At 44.0% G+C, this 22,627-nt stretch overlaps 1 protein-coding gene across 50 annotated transcripts in view; it reads right to left on the bottom strand.

Annotated features, from left to right (window-relative positions):
• SORBS1 (sorbin and SH3 domain containing 1) overlaps positions 1–22,627 on the bottom strand; it is a 230,030-nt gene that overhangs the window by 152,762 nt on the left and 54,641 nt on the right. For all 50 annotated transcript variants that reach the window (XM_078434631.2, XM_078434618.2, XM_078434627.2 and 47 more), the window contains exon 2: positions 13,194–13,282. The gene's annotated coding sequence lies outside the window, so the exon portion shown is untranslated. The remainder of the gene's footprint in view (positions 1–13,193; positions 13,283–22,627) is intronic.

Raw genomic sequence — 22,627 nt, 5'->3', positions numbered from 1 at the left:
CAGATTTACATAGAGATGACTGAGCCACCAGCCTGCAGGCACGGGGACTTAGGCCTGTCCTGTACATTTGATCTACAACTTGTATCTAGAGGTGACATACATGAGGGAGGGCTCATCATCATGTTAGATGACAAAAGCTGGGTATTTAAAGTTCTTTGGAGGTTGTAAGATGAATCAAATCTAACAAGATGAAATTTAAGGTGAATACACGTGAAATCTACCTATCCCTGGCCACATGCTTCACACAGACCAAGAGCCCAAAGTGGTTACTGAAAAGAGCAGTCAAGTTTAGCTATGTGAGAGTCCTTATGATGCTCCTCAGAGAGCTTCCAGATGAGGTCCCAACACAGCTCTGGGATCCCAGCAGAGCCCCTTCTAATGCTCTCGTTCCTAATTACAGAGAAGTTATGGCACCACAGAGGAAGATTACACACACCCGGAGCAGAGCTCAGGGTTGGGGCTCAGAGAGGCCACTAGTTAGGGTACCTCTTAGGGTACACCAGCAGTGTGATGGCTGACACCTTAGAAACACTTTCTAGGGGCACTTGGGTGGCTTAGTTGGTTAGGCGTCCAACTCTTGGTTTCAGTTCAGGTCATGATCTTACGGTTTGTGAGATCGAGCCCCGTGTCAGGCTCTGTGCTGACAGCTCAGAGCCTACTTGGGATTCTGTCTCTGTCTGTCTCTCTCTCTCTCTCTCTCTGCCCCTCCCCTGCTCGTGCTGTCTCTCTCTCTCTCTCTGGAAATAAATAAACTTAAAAAAAAAAAAAAAAAAAACTCTCTGGCCAACATCTGCTATCGTCAATGCTGGTTCTGTCCCAAGATTGTCATTCTAAAATGAGCCAGCATAAGGACCACTGCCGGCAGGTGGGTCAAGGAGGAGTGGATGCAGGAACATTTTAAATTTGGTGATGCCCTTCTCAACCGGTGACCTGTGACTGACAAACCAAGATCCTTAAAGGGAAGTGCCTGGTTGGAGTGCCTTCTTATTAGCTCATAGGTCAGACAAGCATCTTTGGAGTTATTTTTTCCAAGGAAGGGGATGTCCCTGAAGGAAATGAGTAGATGCCAAGCAGAGAATATAGCAAATCAAAATACTTCCTGATGCAGTCCAACTCCCTGGCTGATGTACTTTCAGCTCAATACCTGGAACTCAAAACCAGCCCAGGGAGAATCAGAAACAGGCTCCCAAGTGCCTGGGAGCCAAGAAGGTCCAAAGTGGCTTCAGAAACCCCATAAAACCAAAGACACTGGCCTTGTTCCAAGCCACAGGATTTCTGAGCTAATGGGGGCACTGGGCATCATCCTACTTAAAAAAAAAAAAAAGTGAGGGGAGTATGGAAGTGCTAAGAGGGAGCAGTGTTGAAGAGCTCCCTGAAGTAATAAAAACTCTGAAGACCCTGGTCTCCAAAGCATTTTTTTCAAAATGGGCATTTGTTTCCATGTACTGTTTGGTTAATTAACAGATGAGCCCAAAGGTTCAAACCAGTCACCCCCACCCCCAGAATTCATGTCCAGATCTTCTAGTCCTGGAACTGACCCTAAGGTACTTCAGACCAAGGGTAATGGGCAGGGAGTTAAGAAGATCTGCAGTGACCTGGAACCAACCTCACAAAACTGCGTCATCCGTGAATAGGCAGTAAGGGAACCAGCCACACCCCACCCTCTGTCACACTGAGACTTTAACCCTAGACAGAACATTCTAAGCATCAAATATTATCCAAAAGCACAGAGACAAGTTTGGAGACGGAAAATACACAGCAAGCATTTCTAGACAACCCAAAATGTATCCCATTCTCCAAGGATGGGTCTGGAAACCAACAGATACCCTGTTGTTGTTGTTGTTGTTGTTGTTGTTGTTTTACTGATACAGAACAGTTCAGACATATGCCCACTCTCGTTCTCCTAAGGCTTCCCCTTTTCAGTGCTCTGTCAGTTCTTCTGCTTGCTCCAAGAAGGAAACTTCCATTGTACACTACCAGTCTTGAACACATGCTAAATCAGGGCAATCTGGAGACAGGAGTAGCAATGACAGCAGTCAGAAGGGGACAGGCTGAAGCCCAAAGCACTGAATGTTGGAAACCACAAACCCTGAATCTGCAATTCCTCTATTTACTTAGAAACAGTTGCTGATGCTCGCCCTAACCAAAGATAAACTAGGACAAACCCGGAAAGGGAAGGGGAAGCAGTGAGGTAAGGGCTGTTGTAAACCTGGCACAATGCGGAGGAAAAGGTCCTCGGGTTGTCAGGACACAGTTTTCCTCCCTAGGAGAAAAATGAGATAACATACCACCATGAGTAGTGACATTAGCCTGCAACCACGCACTTAGCGGAGGCAGAGGCTTGCTGTCTTCACACACTTAAGTCATGCACAGACACATCCGGAGACTGCTGTGGCACAGTGGAAGGAATATGGCATTTGGAGGCAGGGGAGGTGATTTTGAGTCCTAGCTCTGCCTCGAGCAAGCTGTGTGACATCAGGTTAGGCACTCAATCTCTCTGAGTTTCAGTTCTCCGTGAACTATAAAATGAGTAAGTTGAACTAGCTGATCTTATAGTTTTCTTCTAGGTCTAATATTTATACATATATATTATCTATCTAATATATATCTAATACATATATTATCTACCTATCAGTTAAGATATGTATACACACACACAATACATTTCACGTATATTACATATGTTGCAGTGTATGTGCATATATTTATATTTCCATGCTCCAAGTGCCATTAGAAGCTGCCAACCAATGACAAGCAGAACACCACACTCTCTGCCAACTGCAGACCCAGGCCCATCACAAAACACCCACAGCAGCCTCTATGGCACCGTCCTGTGTTGACCATGTTCTATAACATGTATTGTTTACTCTATCAACCAATAGATGGATAGATAGGTACCTAATATTACAAACTAATACTGCAACACAGCAGTTATGCTTCCATTCAGCAAACATTTACCGAACACATTCTGTACGTCTAGGTACTAGGACAGTCCTCTACTCAATGAACCCATCACTCCACATATGCCAGCGGCCTGTGAACAAGCCTCTACGGTACCACGGGAGAGACATGTGGACGGGGCGAAGGGTCAGCTGCCCCAGCAGAGACTGGAGCAGAGTGCAAGCAGGAACAGCTTCCCAGCACTGATGCCTGAGCCAGCACTTGGAGGAGGAAATAATTTGACCAAGGGAATAATATGTATAAAAGTACACAGGAATGGCCCAAGAGGGCATGCAAGGTGGGAGGAGCCCAGACACAAAGGGCCTTATAAGCCATGCTAAGTAGAGGTATTGCCCAGCACCCTCAGACGCCCTCGACAGCTCCCTGTCCGGCCACACTCACACGGCTGGCATATGCCTACACTAGGTCAATCATCAAGCAACAGGCCAATCCCTACCGCCACCCCGCACCCCAGCCTCTCCATTTGTCCCAGAGTCACACAGCCAGGCCACACCTGCTGTCTACTACGGCTTCCTCCTAGTTACTCAGCAGGCCTAGTTTTCAGCTCTCGCTCAGCCCCTAGTGCCCAACCCACAGCAGCTGTTCCAAATAGTTTCCATCTTCCTCAGAGCCACAACCACATCCCACCCACCCCACTCATGCTCAGCAGAGGACTCCCACCCCCTCTGTTCCTGGGCACGACTGTCCAAGCCCAGCCCCCATAGCAACCCTTCTGTCCACCTGTCCCGAGTTCCTTCCTAAATAGCCCAGGCCAAGCTGTGGGTATATCTGCTCACAAGCACAAAAGACGGTCACTGACCAATGCAGGCTGTTGCCCGCGCATCTGACTGGTCTCTGAAACCAGCACACCTGAGTGGCTGAGGTACGTGGATATGTTCCAAATGCCAAAAGGCACTATGTAAGGTATTCGCTACTCCATAGCTGTTGCCTGAACAAACGAGTAAACAAAACAAATCACTGACTTAATGTTGAAGAGCCGATCTAATGAGTTGCAAAATCCACAGTATCTTTAGGTATGTGAGCCAAGGATGCAGCCTAGAATATGTCAAAAGCCTTTTAAAACAATCGCAAGGCCTTTGCAAGCTTAGTCTCTGGTCTCTAATGGGCTCCTACACACACAGCCCCTTTAATGATAACCCAAGCAGCACTGAAATCATTGCAGTGCCATTTATTCCTGACATAAATTTCCTAAAAAACACAATATATTTGATATAAAACACACACAATACATTTAACATATATTACATATGTTATAGCATATGTGCATATATTTATATTTCCATGCTCCAAGTGCCATTAGAAGTTGCCAACCAATGACAAGCAGAACACCACACTCTCCACCAACTGCAGACCCAGGCCCACCACAAAACACCCGCAGCAGCCTCTATGGCACTGTCCTGTGTTGACCATGTTCTATAACATGTATCGTTTACTCAGCTAAAACCTCTCCACTTGCCATTTACTTTTTGTTCCGGTCAACAGTTTTGCCACGTAATAGCCAAGAGATGGTATGTAACTGGTGTCGGACTGCCACAAAGAAAGGAAAAGTATGACCCAGGATCGTATAATTCAAGTGTAAAGATAATCCGAACAGCAAACGTGAGTCCACTCATAGACCTGGGAGCACCAAAGGTTGGAAATACTCTACACAATGCCAAGAAGATAAAATTCTTCCTAATTCGCTTCTGTCCTGTCTACTAAGCAGAGGTCCAGAGTCCTCTCCCAGAATGGTGGGTTGAGGGTCATGCCGTGAGCTTGTTGAGTACAAACCTCATTGTACTTAGCTCTTCCATGTCTATTCGAGGCAACCATGAGGAACCCCTCTCCACTGAGGCTCTGCCCTTCTAGCCCCACAGAACTTGTCTGGCCAGGACACCAGAGTTTCCCAAAACTTATGCCCAGAACGAAGGGTTTGCTACATGTCAGAGAATTCTTCACAGCTAACCCAAATATGATCTCATTTTATATAAGAAAAAAATGAAGCCCAGAGAGCGTATGTCGTTCTAAGGTAGGTGGCAAGTCAGGGTGGCCAGGGTGAGGAGCCCAGACTCCTCTGTGATGGGCTTGCACTCTAAAACCAGAAAGCTAAAGGACGGAGATGTTGTCGGCATCCTGGCTAGCATCCCATTTTCAGAAGGTTACAAGAATGATTTTAAGAGGGGGAAAAAAAGGAATTCTTAGGAAAAAACAGAAACTGCCTATCACAAAGTTCATAAAATGGTAATGGTTAGTTCACATGGTTATTAAAATCTGAGGTTGGTTTGTTGGCTTGGTCTCATTTGTGTGAAATTCCTTTCCTGTAATCTACTCATTACTTTGGAAGGTACCAGGGCTCAAAAACTAACAACTGTTTCGTGAAAATGGTGACTTCTGTCATCCAGTTTTATATTTTGATCTTATTATAAAAAAAACTTAAGAAATGTTCAGCTCCTTCAAGTTCAGTAGTTCAGTTCCATTTGAAGAAAGAAAAAGGAAAATATTTAAGAGAAAAAAAATCTAATTAGATTTATATAAATGTTCCCAATATGGTAATTTTATGAGCAAACCACATTATGTAGAATACATGATATGTTTCACAACTAATCTAATCATTTGGTATTTGTAAAGAATACTCTAAAAATTACCTTATTGCTTTCTTTCCTTCCTCTTATTAAAAAACACACAAATCTCTTGAAGGAAAAAATATTTGTTTCACTACTCCACTGCCCCAACCGTTTTTCTCCCAATCATTTTATTTAAAAATTTTTTAATGTTTGTTTATTTTTGAGAGAGGGAGAGAGGGAGCACGAGTTGGGGAGGGGCAGAGAGAAAGGGGGACAGAGAATCTGAAGGGGGCTCTGAGGTGACACAGAGAGCCTGATGTAGGGCTCAAACCCATGAACTGTGAGATCATGACCTGAGCCAAAGTCGGACACTTAACTGATTGAGCCACCCAGGCACCCCTCTCCTTATCATTTTGAATTTAGTTTCTGTAATTTACAAAGGAGGATACCAAAACAATGTTTTGTTGAGCCTCCAGATCCCGATTCTTTGAGGTAAGATTTGAAACTGAAACCATAAGTCACAGGTTACAAAACCAAAAGCCTGAGCGAGCTAAGCAGGTGACAAGTGGGTGTGCGGGGAATGCAGCAAACTGGGCCCCGAAGGCCCCCACAAGAGGAACAACCGTTGGTCCTCCGTTTAGCCCACTCTGCTCCACGCAAGGATACGGCCTGATACTGCAAGATACTCGGTCAAGAGGAGTTAGAAATAAAATTATATGAAATTGCCTCACTTTTAAAATTCTGGCCACTTACTTCAAATACTTAAAACTGGTGTTTCCTGGGCAGCTAGTTTGTAACCTGTCACAACAGACAGGATGCTTATAAACGTAATTAACTCAGGGAACAAATGCAACATCTAGAAACACAAACTTGGTTGGAAAATGAAGACTGAGCTCTATACATTTTTTTTTTAACCTATATTTCTCCATAATAACTTTTCTCTTGAACAGGGAGGTGAGAAGAGGAATAAATGAATTTGAGAAAAACATGAGATTAGCTGTTGGAAAGCAAAAAGGGTAAAAGTACCTCTTTCCCTTTTTTATTAAAATAATAGCAATTTGAGGTGCCTGGGTGGCTCAGGTGGTTGAGTGTCTGACTCGATTTCGGCTCAGGTCATGATCTCTGTGGTTCGTGGGACTGAGCCCCGTGTTGGGCTCTGTGTTGACAGCACAGAGCTTGCTTGGGATTCTCTCTCCCTCTCTCTCTCTGCCCCTACTCTACTCATGCTCACTTTCTCAAAATAATAAATAAACTAAAAAAAAGCAATTCATAGAAGAGTATTTCCAGCTTTTGAGTCCATATCGAGCCAATTCTGGCAGTTGCAAATTTCAATAAACTTAGGCTGCTTTGAACATAGCTATCTTCCTTAATCTTTCTCTAACAGAAATGCCATCCAGAGCAGGTAACCTGCTGCTCAGAATCACTCTTATAATAATATGCTAATGGTTTGTGTGACTAAGTTAGAAGGCATGATACCTGGGTGGAGGGGTGCAAATCCATTATATATGCAAATTAGGCAATGTGCATATGTGCCTTAGAGGGGTCTTGACCCCTCTCCCAAAAAAGCCCAAGAACCAATACCTAACTGACTGTAATATGAAAGTTCAATTGTGCAAGTTCGAGCAAAAATAATGCAGTTATTTTTTCAAGCATACCTCTGCAGGAACCATTTTTTATTTAATCACTGCCATAATCAGCAAACCAGAGCAAATCTCTCTGAGTGAGGAAAACAGAGTGAGTCATCTCCACGTTGATAAGGAGACTGCAGGATGAGGGCACTGCTGTGAAGCAGGTATCAGATGGTGCCTTGTCTAATTTAGTCAGTGGAGCACTCAGAGGGACTTCTTCCCATGATGTTCAGGAATCACAGGAGATGATGATGAGCTCCCTGTTTTTGTGACAGCCCCACGTATGCTCTAATGTTTACTTCCCCAAACCAGGGAGGAAAAAGAAAGGCAAAAGAGGTTTCTCACTTTCTAGTTGTAGTCACTGGATGGAAAAGGAGAAAATATCTTGTTTATACACGTGGCCGGCAAATGTGATAAAGCTTCCTGTTTAAAAAGTACAAAATCAAAGGTGTAAATCTTCTGAAGAAATAGCAACACCTCAAAAATGTCGCTGCTGCTTGAAATGGGTATCATCTCTTTACAGGACAAAGTAACTTTGGCCAGAAAGTGCCTGTTTGAAACTCTGGTGACACAAACCAATACAGCAAGTCCAGGGAGGTACTTTTTTAGACAATGACCTCTGCAGAAGCTGTCCCCAACAGCACACACAGCTGCCCAACAACAGCGTAGTGACTGGCAACATTGGTATTCGACCCTGAATTCCAGCCTTCACTTAAGGAAAGGTGACAACTCACGTAAATTCCATGTTGAGCATTTCCCTCCAGTAGCTGAGATTCCTAAGGAAAATGAGTTAGGGTTGCTTTTAAATTTGACTGAGCTCTGGGGTTAGAAACTCTCAACCACTGGATTCCAAATTCCACGTCCTGTTCCGCAACGCAACAATATTTTGCTCCAAAGGGCAGCAGAGAGATGTCGGTTTAAACAGCATAATTTGTGGTTCAATTCATGGCAAGGTCACCTCATTTCAAATTCATATTTGTCTAAAGCTGTGGAATAAAATATTGGCCAGAAACAGCCTTATTAAATCCTTTCTGAAAGAAGGGAAAGAAGGAGGAAAGAAAGCAATGGGGCTGACATATGCAAAATATATGCAAAAAATTTGAAATTCAAGTTAAAGAAGCCTAGTCTCAACCTGCTGATGAACACAGAGCCTCAGAACAAATAAAGGCAACAGACACTGAACAGGCAACGTTTTCAATCTAAATATACATCGAGCAAGGGCACTTAGAAAACCAAGTTAACGAAGGAACTTTAAGTTTTCTGGATCATGTATTAAAGGTTAAAAGGGATACTATCATGCTTTTTAAAGTTAATACATAAACATGATATAAAAAAATTTAGAAGTTGTTAAAAAGCAAAACAATGGAGTACATTTAAAGATCTTATAGATTTTATCCCATGATTCACAAATCAGTCAACATCCCCTCTAGCAGAAAGGAGCTCTGAGAAACTATACAAAATGGAAGATTTTTATAGGCAGAAGGACGTGGTGCAAAGCTGTTCTAGCAAAGAGTAGGTTGTCCCAGGCAAGGTCACCTTCTTTTGGGGGCAGGCAGGGAGGGGGAGGGGGAGAGGGGTATCTATCTATCAGGCAGATTACCTTCTCACTACTGCAGAGCAGGTAATTCCTGATTGACTATTAAAAGTTACATAATTAGGTTAGGTATTAAGTCTTGGTTTGTTGATGTGAGTCTCAGCACGAGTGACTCCACTTTGGGCAGCTCTTTTTTTTTTTTTTTTTCTTAGTATAAAAGGGGTATAGAGTGAAAAGAAGTCTCTTTCTTATACCATGGCCCTCCCCAAAAAGCCACCCCTCTCTAGCATCTCCTCCTGAGATGGTCTACATGCATACAGGCACCGAAGCACTGTTTTGCTTTTCACCTTAAGGAGGATATCACCATTTTTAAATTTTTTTTTTTAATTTTTCTTAATGCTTATTTTTATTATTTTTTTTTTTTTTTTGAGAGAGAGACAGACAGACAGACAGAGTATGAGCAGGGGAGGGGCAGAGAAACAGGGAAACACAGTATCCGAGCTGTCAGCACAGAGGCTGATGCAGAGCCTTGAGATCAAACTCATGAGCCTTGAGATCATGACCTGAGCTGAAGTTGGACGCTTAACTGACTGATCCACCCAGGCGCCGCAAAGATACCACCATTTTTTAATGCCTGACCACTCAGTCTCCAGGGACAGGAGAAGGTATCAGCCTTTTTTTTTTTTTTTTTAATTCCTAAAAGCACTTACTAAGAAGTAAGTAGGGAAGAGAAATCCTCCCATGATTGTCAGTAAATTTCATTCTTTTTAATCATATTTAGGTTCTACTCTATAAGACAAATTAAAACCAGGATTGATGTCAGTTGTCATGAATAAATACCCTTAAACCGAAACCTTCATTTCACCATAAATCATTTGCTATAGATATAGAATTGTACATAACCAACGCATATTACTATAAGATGCTCCAGAGGTCCCATTGAGAATATTTTCACTGAGATACAAGGGTTTTGAAATACATGAAAACACAAGTTAGGGCGGCCCATTGCCCAAGCAATTTGAAACAGTACATTCTAGAACAGTTGTTTATCACATTGCCCTCAACAGGACCCTGGTTTCCTATTTTTTTGTCAAGTCCACAAAAAGCATGTAGAGACCAGGCCTGGGGGAAAAAGGTGAAAGTCTCCCCAAAGAAGGGATTCCTAAAGAATCCTGAAAAGCCTCTGGGGAGGGCTAAGCTGGGAGGCTCACTAGGGCAGTCAAAGATGGGTGGGGCCCGAAGCCCAGGGCAAGAGGGAGGAGGCAGGCCAACTTTGGGCAGCAACTTCAAGAAGAGGACAAAAATTTCTATGGGGACCGGAGATAACAAGACTAAAGAAACTCACCAGGTAGTGTGAAAATGGAAAAACTAAAGAGCCCAATGAGAATGTGCAGGAAACTCAATGGGGCGAATTCTCTAAGAAACAGACAAAAACTGTATGTAGCAGGTGCATTTTGTGCCCAGAGCCCACAAATAGATAAAAATGTATATGATTCAGAACTGATTTTCTCCTGTCAGTCAATGGCAGTTGAGGGATATGGGTGGTACCTGAAACGCATACGTCTACTACAAGCATCAGGGTATATTTTTGCCGCGATATAGTTTATCTTAATATTTCAGCGATATTCTAAATATTTCCTAAATTGTGGTTCTGCAAACAAAGAAAGGCCTCTTTGACCTTTTAATAGAATCACATCTAACTTTGATTGCAGAAGTACTGATCTTCGTGCATGGTTTTACACGCTGGAGAGCCTTCGTTTAATGAACTTTTGGATGGTATGATTACAGGATGAAAAACCTGAAACATACTAACAGTGAATTAAACTTAGTCATCAAAATGGCTTGCAGAAGTGGCAGTACAGATAAAGAACAGTGTAGTTTATATGCTATTAATGGCAAAGGATGCTGGAACCTTCTGCCTGCCAGCCGAAAGCACAGCCACGGGCCAGTTGCATAAATGCAGTTTATAATTCTCTCAGCTGACCCGATTTAAAATTACACAACTCTAAAACTAATTTTCTTGGTTTGGGGAGTCACAGTACTTCAAGTTTTTTTTTAATATAAGGTGAGACCTTACTACTTTTATATCATTATCTCATTTGAATAATTTATATTTGTATTACATGAAATCATACCATATTCATTAGCATGTGTCTTCATTTACTTCTTAGGGGTTTTATATGGAAAATCCACCCTTTGCCTCTTTCTCTGTCCAAATCCTACCTCGCACTCCTTTCTCTACCTAAGTAATCTCATTCAGCCTCATAGCTTTTAAATACCATCTACATGCTGATGACTCTCAAAGGGACCATCTCCAGCCCCAGCCAATTCTAGATCTCCTTGAGAATAGCAAATGGGCATCTCAAACTTAACATGCCCGAACTGAACCCTCAGGTCCCCCGCCCCCAAACACGGTCACATATAGCCCTCTTTGTTCCCCATCTCGGTAAACAGCAACATCATTCACCCAGCCAAAAACACTGGGCTCATCCTGGACTCTTTCTGCTTACACCCCACACCAATCCAGCAGGCATGACCTTCAAAATATATCCTGAGTTCACCACACTAATCCAAGCCATGCCCTTATCTCCTGCCTGGACCCCTTCAGGTTATAATGGTTCTCCTCTTGACCCCAAAGTCTATTCTCCACTCAGGACCCAGGAAAATAATTGTAAAGCACAAATAATTCCGTTCAAACTCTCCAGTGGTGTCTAATCACACTCTCCTTATTATGGCCTACAAGATCTGGCTCCCACCTGCCACTGATCTCATTTCATATCACTCTCCCTCCCCATACCTACCTCCCAGTTCAAGGCTAGCCAAACTGGCTGCCCTCCTGTTCTCCTATCATGCCAAGCTCAGTTTACGTCAAAGGCTTTTCTTTTTCGCTCACTGTTCCCTCTGCCTACACACTTCCCCCTAGATTCCTTCACTCCATTCAGATTTTTTGCACAGAATTTTCTCCCTCTCTCTCCCATGCACAGAAGTCTTCTCAGGCCACTCTTTCAAAAATAGTCCCTCCAGCCCCTCAAAACAAAACAAAACAAAACAAAACAAAAAACACAAAGTGGGGTGGCTCTCACTTTTTTTTTCCTCCATGGCACCTATTACCACCCGATATTATTATCTATTTAGTGATCTACTTTGTTCATAAAATAATTTTTAGTGAGTACCCATCATGTTTGCATGCAAGGTGCTCTTCTAAGAGCTGGGGATATCCAGTGAATAAGATAAGCAAAGATCTCTGCCGCCATGGAGCTCACATTCTTGTTTGCCACCCTACTCGAATCTAAGCTTCAGAGCTGTGGACAAAGTCTGCCTTTAGACCAGTGAATCTCCAGTGCCCAGAGCAGTGCCTTGGCACAGAGTAGGCATTAACACATATTTGCTGAATGGGTAGTGTCCCACCCACCTGAGACTAAACGCTTCTCTGAGGACCCCCACCATGGAGCTTTTCTTGCCTGCCAGATGGGACTCTGGCTGTGGGACCCAGAATGTCCATTGTGTCCCTTTAGACATAGCAATCTGGTCAGCCTCTCATGCCCAAGTGGGGTCCCCAACCCTGGGCCTGTCTGTCCTAACCGCCTGTCCTTCCTGCACCAACCCCCAGCATTCAGCAAGCTCCCCATGTGGCCAGGCCCCCGGAACTTGTCTCACCGGGTCATCCCAGCACCTGGTCCACATGGTGGCAGCTGACCAGCCAGTGAGAAAACACATGGGCTTTTCTCAATAGTGTGGCGGGAATCAAGACACATAGGGTCATACTGTCTCCCTGGCTCATGGTGGTCCTTCCCCTCAAACAGTTCATGGGAGACCTTCACGTGACCTTCAGCTAGCTAGCATACCTTGAAGCACCCTCTTCTCAGCAAGGACACGCTCCTGTGAAGGATATATTTTTGCCTCTTTCAACTGCCACAGAAGCAAGGCGCTTACCTGCTGTGAGGAGTAATTAAGTTTCTTTTGGAAAGAAAAACATTTGTTAACTGAAATTATCTGATCTCCAAAATGAAGGTAATTGTGAAGTGCAGTTAATTCAACCTTTCAAGAAAACGGCAGCTGCAGCAGTGGTAGGAAGGGGGAAAAACGGAAAATGCAAATGTCTTGAAACACCACTCTGGAAGACTCAGAAAATAGGTATTTAAGTCCATGTTTCCAACATACGTGTTCACATTTTAATTTGTTCGCTTAGAATTACCCAGCTCTACATCTCACAGCTAAAATAGGATTACTTTATACTTGCCCAGCACTTTACTCCCTTGGAAGCAATCTCCCATACATATCTCTTTTAGCAGGGTAGGATTCATTTCTCTGTCTAGGGCCCAGAGAGGTCAAACAATTCACCTAAGATCCCACAGTAAAAATGGCACAACCAAGTAGGTACCAGAACCCAGATATGCCTAGGCCCAGCCCAGTGTTCTTCCTTCTAGAGCAGTAAGGACAGTGTGGTTCTCCCAAAATCACATTCTATAGTGCACCAAAAATAGTTCCCTTTGCTGCAAAAGAAGAAACAAAACAGAACATATTTACCAGTGGTTTAAGGTGGTGGGAAGATGCATTGGTCCCGGAGCTCTGGGCAGAGAGAAGGTTTCACAAACTCTTCCAACAAATGCCAACTCCTGCAATGACAAACAAAACATCTGGTATGAATCAGGCACCCTGTGGTCTCTCCACAAGGGGAGGCGGCCAGCCAAAACACCAATTGGCAGGCATCCTGGTTAGGCCTAAGCCCCCATACTCCTAGCCCCACTATCTTCCCCAACTAGAACAACAATCTTTAGTTCACCAGCTGAAATGGTCCCCATTAGAACCGGATGGGCCTTGCTTGGGCAGAAAGAAGCTTTAGAGATCATCTATAACAGGGATCCCAAACTGAAAGCCCAGTGGGCTACACCTAGCCTATAGTAGTATTACATTGATCTGAAGGATGGGCTTAGAAAATTTAAGCCAAAACTTAAACATCAGAGAGGTCACATAAAACCCAGACTTATGAGTTCTCTTAGGGGGGGAAAAAAAAAAAAACAGTCAACATGGTCCACATATACATCTAAAAATGATCGGGTGTGCTAAGTGATAGCTGCCCTTCATAAGCAGGCTTGGCCACTCCAATATGCCACAGTCCCTACCACTCCCTAACGTCTCACCATGGAGAGAGCTGTGATCATCATTGCCCTTTATATTACTGGGTTTCTTGGTCTTCTTGTGTGTGTGATACAGAAACATTTCCCTCAACTTAACAGAAGTGGGAACATAAAAGAAAAAGGGGACAGGGTTCTAAGAGAAAAAAAAATGGTATAGCACATACAGCAACTTAAGTTACTAACCCCATTCTTGCAGACATTTGCAATCCTTGAGCAAGCACAACACTTTCATATTATAAAAGCCTAAGCAGGAAGCTGACTTGCCTACTCCCACAGAAGCAGAGCTAATTCTAGAACCTAGGTCTCTTGATTGCCAATCCAGAACTCTTTGACTATGTCCCACTGCATAGTTATCTTTTTTTTTTAATTTTTAAAATGTTTTATTTTATATTTTAGAGAGAGAGAGAATCAGAGTGCAAGCAGGGGAAGGGCAGAGAGACAGACACAGAATCTGAAGCAGGCTTGGAGCCTGGAGCCCAAGCTGTCAGCACAGAGCCGGACACAGGGCTTGAACTCACGAGCAGTAAGATCATGACCTGAGCCAAAGTTGGACGCTTAACCGACTGAGCCATCCAGGAGCCCCAAGCTGCATAGTTATCTTACATATATTTTTAATGTTTATTTATTTATTGGGGGGGGCAAGCAAGGGAGGGGCAGAGAGAGGGGGAGCAAGAGAAACCTTAACAGGTTCCACACTGTCAGTGCAGAGCTGAATGCAGGGCTCCATCTCATGAGCTGTGAGATCATGACCTGAGCCAAAATCAAGAGTCAGACGCTTAACTGACTGAGCCACCCAGGCGCCCCTGCCTTATATTATAAAACAAAAAATATTTTAAATACACACACACACACACACACACACGTGTGTGTACATGTGGGTCTTTTAAAGCCAATATTAAAATCAAGGAGATACAGTTGAATTATCCAACTCACTCTACTGAAAGGCCTGTCATACTCTCCTTTGACAAATGAAGGTAAGTTCCATCAGGTGCCCTAAGGGTTCACTTCCTAATGTGACATTTTCAGTAACATTGCTCCTTTAATTACAAAAAAAAAAAAAAAAAAAAAGAATTCTCATAAATACAATGCATCTACTACCTCAAAAGTGCTCAGTTAATGTCCCAAGCTGTCTGAAATACTCTATATACTAGAAAAATGTCCCTTAAAATGCATTTTGAATACAAGGCTATCAATTAGCTTTTATATAGTTACTAGACTGTAATAGACGAACAATGTTCAACTATAAGATCTTGGTAAGAGTTATTTATATCATCCCTCAAAGAATGTATGGATTCGTTGATCACGCGACAGATTATTTACGAACCCTATTACACACCGGGCAGTGTGCAAGGTGATGAAAAGGCAAAGACGAACCAGACCCAGTCCTTGCCCTTAAGTTGCTCTGTCAAGGTAAACGATCTGACACTCAAGAAGAGTTCTAACACAACGGGTAAACCCGAAGATCGGGGTGGGCACAGGCATTCTGGGAGCACTGAGCTGGGTTTCCTGGTGCAGCCAAGGTGAACGGACACTTCCCGTCATGGACAGACACTCAGGAAATCCTAAAGCAGGGAAGGGAGGGGAACAGGCAGGGGGGAGAAAAGAGGGGAAGGTAGGAATCACAGGCCATGGGACAAAAGGAGCAAGAGCAAGGAGTGAACAGCCCCTCCAACTTGGTCCTGTCCAGATCTCATGTTATCTTGCTGGTCTTAAAAACTCCTGCCACCTGACCCAACAACTGCTGAGATGTCATGTGTACTCTTGGATGTTTGTCTCGCCAAGCACCCATTTCAAGAATGCCACCAAACCAGCCCTATTCCCTGACAATGCCCACCTAGGACTCCCTCAGGGTAATCAATGCTGTCCCAGAGTCAGCAGGGCCGAAAACATGGTGGCAGAAATACTGACAGTACTTCCATCGTGTCTCTGAGAAGACAGCTGATAGTTTTTTTTTCCCTGTGCCAGTCACAAACCATCCCACCTCTACCTCAGGGCCTGGATTTCTATGGCCAGAATCTACTACACAGTCAAGCCTCAAGCAGGAAGTTTTGTTAAGAAAATGTCCCAGAATATCTGCTCATCAAAATCTCCAGATGCAGTTCTCCTGTTCTTCTGAGTTCTTCGGCTCAGTCATGGATAAGAAAGAGATGAGTCACCAGCCCCAATCCAGGCTGAAGCAAAGCCAGGGGGTAGCACCCCAAAAGACACATTTTGGAAAGGGACATAAAGAGGAGTGAAGACCAAACATGTGCCCATGGTTAGGGCTCAGGGTTCAAGGCCAGTATGGGCAAGCAAGGAGGCAAAAGTCACCTCAGGAGTGGGAAGAGCTTCCCTGGATCTGTAACCGATGGGAAGGTTCCCAAATCTGGCTGAAAATTAGAATCACCAGGAAAAAAAAAAAATACTGGGCCCCAGAACTATTAAATCAGAATCTCTGATTTGGAGGCCCAGGCTTTGTTCAGGTGACTCTGACACCCAGACTCCTATTCATTTGGAAAAAAGTATCTTTCACTCAGAAGCTCTAGAACAATCTCCGCGAGGTCATTAATTCAGCATCCTCTGGGCAGGATGCAAGGACTCAGGCTTTGGGGGAGTTGTATACTCTCAGTATGTTCACCTACTCCCTACATCACATTATGTGAAACAACACTTAACTCCTTTTATTCTTTTTTTTATGTTTATTTATTTTGAGAGAGAGAGAGAGAGAGAGAGAGCACATGCAAGCAGGAAAGTGGGAGAGAGACAGAGAGAGAGGGAGAAAGAATCCCAAGCAAGCTCCACGTTGTCAGTGAAGAGCCCCACGCAGGGTTCCATCTCATGACCCTGAGATCATGACCTGAGCCGAAATCAAGAGTTGGGTGCTCAACTGACTGAGTCACCCAGGCACACCTTAACTCCTTTTACTCTGTTAAATAAACATAGAGGGGCACCCGGATGGCTCAGTCAGTTGAGCGGTTGAGCAGTTGAGCATCCAACTCTTGATTTCAGCGTAGACCACAATCTCACATTTTTTGAGATCGAGCCCCACATGGAGCTCTGCACTGACAACGTGGAGCCTACTTGGGATTCTCTCTCTTTGCCCTTCGCCACTGCTTGTGTGCGCTCTCTCTCTCTCTCTCTCAAAATAAACAAACTTAAAAAATGTTTAAAAAATAAAAACAAACATAGAATGCCAGCAGCCAGTGAAGGGGGCCCCCTCTGCCTCAGTCCCTGTATACCATGACCTAATACCAGTGCCTTCAGATAAACTCAGTGGAGTTGTCCAGCCTCAGCATACCTGAGCCCTCACACCTATGTAGGCTCACCCTGCCAGGGCACAGGGTCTGGAAGCATCCAGTCATCAAGGTGGTCTTCAAGGAATGGCTCCAAGGCACAAAGTACTCTGCCTCAAGTTCTTACTGCCCACCAAACAGCAGAATGCTGAAGATCACTGCAATGCCTAGAAACCTGCCAAGCCAGCTGAGCATTTCTCTTTCCAGATTCCCACTTTGTGGTTAAGTAACGGCCTGAGGCATCTCAAGTCAAGAATGGCAAAGTAAATGCTGTGTGCCACAAAGATGACAGATGGGAGTAAGCTAGTTCCATGAATGGGCCAGCCTAGAAAGATCTCTTTCTTGACATCTTGACATCACCAGATGCTACCAGGTGACCTTCACAGCCCAGCACCAGAGAAACCCACAGCTGACCAACATCAGCCCTCCTGATTGCAAGGCCCAGCAGCAACCCATAGTATCCTTCACCAGAACAAGGACACTCTTACACATCCCCTTCAACCTAAGGGTCCCCCCCCCCACCTTGAGCCATATTGCAAATTAGGAAGAACAAAAGTGGGACAGGAAGTCTAGGAAAAGCTCAAGATACTAATCTGTCCCTTCTGCAGTCTTTAATTTTTAGGCAATCCTTGTTTCCCTGCAGTATTATTATGTCCTTGCCTAAAACAAGACATTTCTCTGACCCATCCTTCCAAAAGAAATCACACAAGTTGCCTTTGAACCATCACCTCTCTCATTTACATCCTCCTCTCTACTTTATCCTTAGAATATAGAATAATGCTAGATGTTGTGAAAGTCACGTTAGCCACTTTCATTCCTACCAAACACCTGGACCATCCAAACAGTTCTGGTCCCCCAGAACACCATGTACCTCTCCTTCATAGTACTAAGCACTGATTTGCGCTTACCTCTTCTGTTGTTTACCCTTTAAGGAGTCTTTTAGCTTGTTTGCCTGGCTAATCACTGTATGCCAATATAACGGCTTCAAACCCTCCATGTTCCTTCATGATATACCTCAAATTTCATATCTCTCAGCTGAAGGATAATCAAGCCAACCCATCTCTTAACTACTCAGGTCTGCCACTGGCCTCTGAAATCTAAGCACCCACTAATTAGCCCACTAATTTAGTGGACTCGGAAGAACTCTGCTCAGAAAGCTAGTCTAGAATTGGAAAAATCCCCAACTGGCCTTGAGGCTGACCAACTCGGGAAGGAAACAAATCAGAACAATTATCTTTATTTCTTTTGTGCAGTGTTTTTTTTAATCATTTTATTCGATGATTTTCTAATATATGCAAAATGAACCCCTTTACTGGCCCAGAAAGCATTTCCCTATTTCCCAGAACAAATCCCCGCTAGCACAGTAAACAGTGCCACATCCAACACCACTGAAGCTTCCAAGATGCTCATTGCCAAGGTACCTCAACCAAGTCTTGTCCCTGGTCCCACTGCCCAGTTGTCCTCCCTCCACACCCACTGGCAGAGGAAAGTGGGTTTGGGACGCTTTATAAAGCCCTCCCACCTACTCCAGTTTCAGTAGGAAGCATAATGAAGGTTTCCAAGTTCTGTGAACGACACAAAGCTCATAAAATAGAATAAAATTAGTTGAAAAATAGCAAAATAATTTTTAGCTCCCCCTTAAAAAAAAAAAAAAGCACGCCTACTTTAAATGAATCATTTAAGTATGAGTGATTTCATACTTTCTTCCACTGGGATATGTTTTTCTTCCTCAGGAAGGTTCCCTCCCTCCTCCCCTCCTGAGACAGGATACCCTCCACAAAATACCTGTTCTGATTTGCCCCACTGTCCTCCCCCCACCCCTCTGCCACCCAAGGAAACCTTGACAAAGCCCAGAGTACTCCTGCAGATGGCCAGGGACTCCCTCCCTCTAGGGTCTTTGCAATTGCTGTTCTCTTTGCCTGCAAGGCTCTTTCCCTGGCTCTTGCCATGGCTGGGGTATCTCACCATTGGGAACTCAGATCCAATATCACCTCTTGACTCAGGCCAGCCCAGACTGCCTAACCTTAGTCCCACCAGCAAAAGCTACTTTTTCGGTAGGACTATCACAATCCGTAATTACCTCGTTTATCCGTGCTCCCCTCCAGGGGGCAGGAATCTTGCCTGACTTGTTCACTGCTGTAACCCCAGCACAAAGCAAGTGCTCAATAAATCACTGCTAAGTGGGTGAACAAGGAGGTGGAGGCAGACCATTGGAAACAGGACTGAGAGCTCTCCAAACATGTCCTATGACATGACTTCATCATGGCATGGCTTCTGGAATGGTCTCCTGGCTTCCCTTGCCTTGATTCTTCTCAATCTTGTTGATACTTGGGTACTAGGTCCACCACCCTATATCCCACTCCCTACCCCAACTGCTCAGACTTGGGTATTCCCCTGGAGACTCAATTCCCAACTTTGGCTTCTCCTACTCTGCTTCTATTCAGCCATCCCGAGCTTTAAAATTTCAGACATCCACAAGGGTAGCTGACCTTCAGGACTCTGACCCAAGCACACTCTTCCAGCTGTGTTTCCAATACCCCAGCTCCCCATTTCCTGCTCCATCACTACCAATCAGCTCACAGCTCAAGTGTGCAGACCTACAACTCCTAAAGTCTCGACCTTTGCTCAGGCCTCTCCTGTCTCAGTACCTGTTAACTTCCTCTCATTTCTCAAAGCTCCCCACATTGGACCTGGTGCCCTTGCACCATACCCTACAGTCATGATATTTACCCTAATATCCTGAAATTCTTTCTTCTGTTTCTCTCAACTGACTATTCCTTGATGGTTAGGGTCCAGTCTAACTCATCCCTGTTGGTCCTGAACCTAGCACACAAGAGGTACTCAGTAAAAGCATACTAAATTGGGGTGCCTGGGTGGCTCAGCCGGCTAAGCACTGACTCTTGGTTTAGGATCAGGTCATGATCTCATGGTTCGTGAGACTGAGTCCTGCGTCGGGCTCTGTGCTGACAGCATGGAGCCTGCTTGGGATTCTCTCTCTCCCCCTGCTCTCTCTGACCCTCTTCTGCTCTCTTTCTCTCTCTCAAAATATATAAACTTTTTTTAAAAAGCATACTAAATTGAATTGTTCTATTTTCTCTTTGACAGTTTTCGTTTCCACAGTGATTCCCTAAAGAACCTTAACACTCAGCACAAGGAACAGAAGACATTCTGTTGGTAGCATGTTAATTAAAACCAAGTGAAAATAGCTGGGGTGGCAGTTTTATCATCATATTATAAAAACAAACACCTGAATGGTGAGAGGCACAAAGATATGGTACCAAGAGTAGTGGTTCTGGGTTCAGGTAAAGACTTGGCCACTCACTAGCTGTGTATTAGTGGGCACACCACTTGCCCTCTGGCCCCAAGTCTCATTCTCTATAAAATGAAAGGGCTATTCAGACACAAAAGACCAGTATATAGAGTAGTATGATTCCATTTGCATGAAATGTCCAGAAGAAGAAATCCATAAAAACAGAAAGTAGATACGTGGTTGTCAGGGACTAAGGGGAAGGACGGAAGGAGTGAATGCTAATGGATACAGGTTTCTTCTCGGGGTGATGAAAACGTTCTGGATTAGGTAGTGGAAATAGTTGTACAACACTGTGGATATACTAAAAAACACTGAATACTTTAAAAGGGTTAAAGTAGTGAATTCTGTGTTACATGAATTTTATGTGCATAAAAAAAAAATGAAAGTGCGAGACTAGAACAGAGGCTGAAAACTGAAGGCTCAGAAGGCCACACCTGGCCTACCGCATGTACTTTAGACCCAAAGAGTTTTTGATATATCTGCACAATTTAAAAGCCAAAGACTTTGTCTGTAGAGGTGGTTACACAAATCTGCACTTGATAAAATTGCACAGAACACACGCACATGCATGTGTACACACAAATGAGCATGTACATAAACTGAACTAGCAAACCCCCTGTAAGGACAGTAGATTGCAACAGTGCCCATTTCCTGGTCTTGATGCTGAGCTGTAATTATGTAAGGTGCTACCACCAATGGAAGCAGGGAGAAGGACATACAGGACCTACAGCCTTTTTCACTTCCTGTGAATCTAGAACTACAGTAGACCCTTGAACAACACGGGTTAGCGGTGCCTACCTGCCACTCAGTCAAAACTCCCCGTATAACTTTTCACTTCCCTAAAACTGAACTACCAAGAGCCTCTTGTTGACCAGAAGCCTTACCAATAGCATAACCAGTTAACACATATTTTATATGTATTACATACTGTATTCTTTTCTTTTTTAGAGAAACAGAAAGAACATGCATGCAAGTTGAGGAGAGGGGCAGAGAGAGAGAATCCCACAACCCAAGATCATGACCTGAGCCAAAAAATCAGGAGTTGGACACTCAATCGACTGAGATACAGAGGCGCCCCTGTATGCTGTATTCTTACAATAAAGCTAGAGAAAGGAAAATGTCAATAAAATCATTATGGAAGAAAAAAATACATTTATAGTACTGTAAATAATCTGGGCATAAGTGAACCTGTGCAGTTCAAATCTGTGTTTTTCAAGATTTAACTGTCGTTCTAAATTAAAAGGACGAAAGCCAAGATTTTACCTTTGCACTCCTTAAAATAACAACATCTGGTAACACTGGGCCTCAAGGACAACAGCTGGATGGAGCTGGGTAGTAGCCCCCCTTAGAGGGGCATGGCTCTCAGATTGGTCTCCCTAAAGACCAAGCACAAGTGTCACTGCCATTTACCATGCTTGGACTGCTTCTTCTCTTAGAGAAATATTTCTCTATCAACAGTAAGAAAATGACGGACCAAGAGGGTCTTATATTTCCAGATAAAAAGGGAGACTGCAAGATCTGTGAAAGTGAAGAACATTCCTAAGATTGGAGTTGACATCTCCTACCCTTCATGGCTTGTTACCTGCCGGACTTCGGAGGCATTTGAGGCTTGGACCCCTGGACTGTAACTCTTTAGGACCAGATTTCTTGCACTAAGTCAGCAAATAAATTTCAAAACCACACCACTGGGGAAAAAAACACAGCTTAAGTATACACAGTATCCCATTCTTCCCTAAATATTTTTACTCTTTTCATCTTACCTTTCCTGAGAACACAGGACTCCGCTCTCAGCCACCAAAAGGAAAGGTCCCACCCCTTATGCATGATCACATCCAGATAAATAAGCAGTCCTTTTTTCCATTGAAACTGCAGTTCTATTCAGTAGGGGAGGGAAAGAGCCCTCAGGGCACACATTCCCCCACCTTTCCCATCACACCACCACCCCACCCCCAGAGAACGTGCTTGGAATGCAAGTGTCCCTGACAAGGGGGCAGGGCAAAGCCACAGAACCCAGGTAAATTGCCCAGTGAATGCTTTGAGTGCAGTTGTTTCCAATCAGGTTACACAGAAGAATCACCTGGGACCCTAGACTAAGGACTCGTAATACCCCCTCCTCAGGTGACACGAAGACTGCCCAGTATTGATTCATCCCGTGGCCTTTGTAAACCACGAATTTAGAAATCCCTTGCTACTCTGGGCAGCCAGGCAGGACATGCCTCTCCAGTACACAGATGCTAGAAC

Source organism: Panthera onca, chromosome D2 (genome assembly GCF_046562875.1).
Source record: "Panthera onca isolate mPanOnc1 chromosome D2, mPanOnc1 haplotype 2, whole genome shotgun sequence".
Taxonomy (NCBI): domain Eukaryota; kingdom Metazoa; phylum Chordata; class Mammalia; order Carnivora; family Felidae; genus Panthera; species Panthera onca.
Note: the sequence above shows the minus strand (reverse complement) of the source record. Positions and strands in the feature narration are given on the sequence as shown.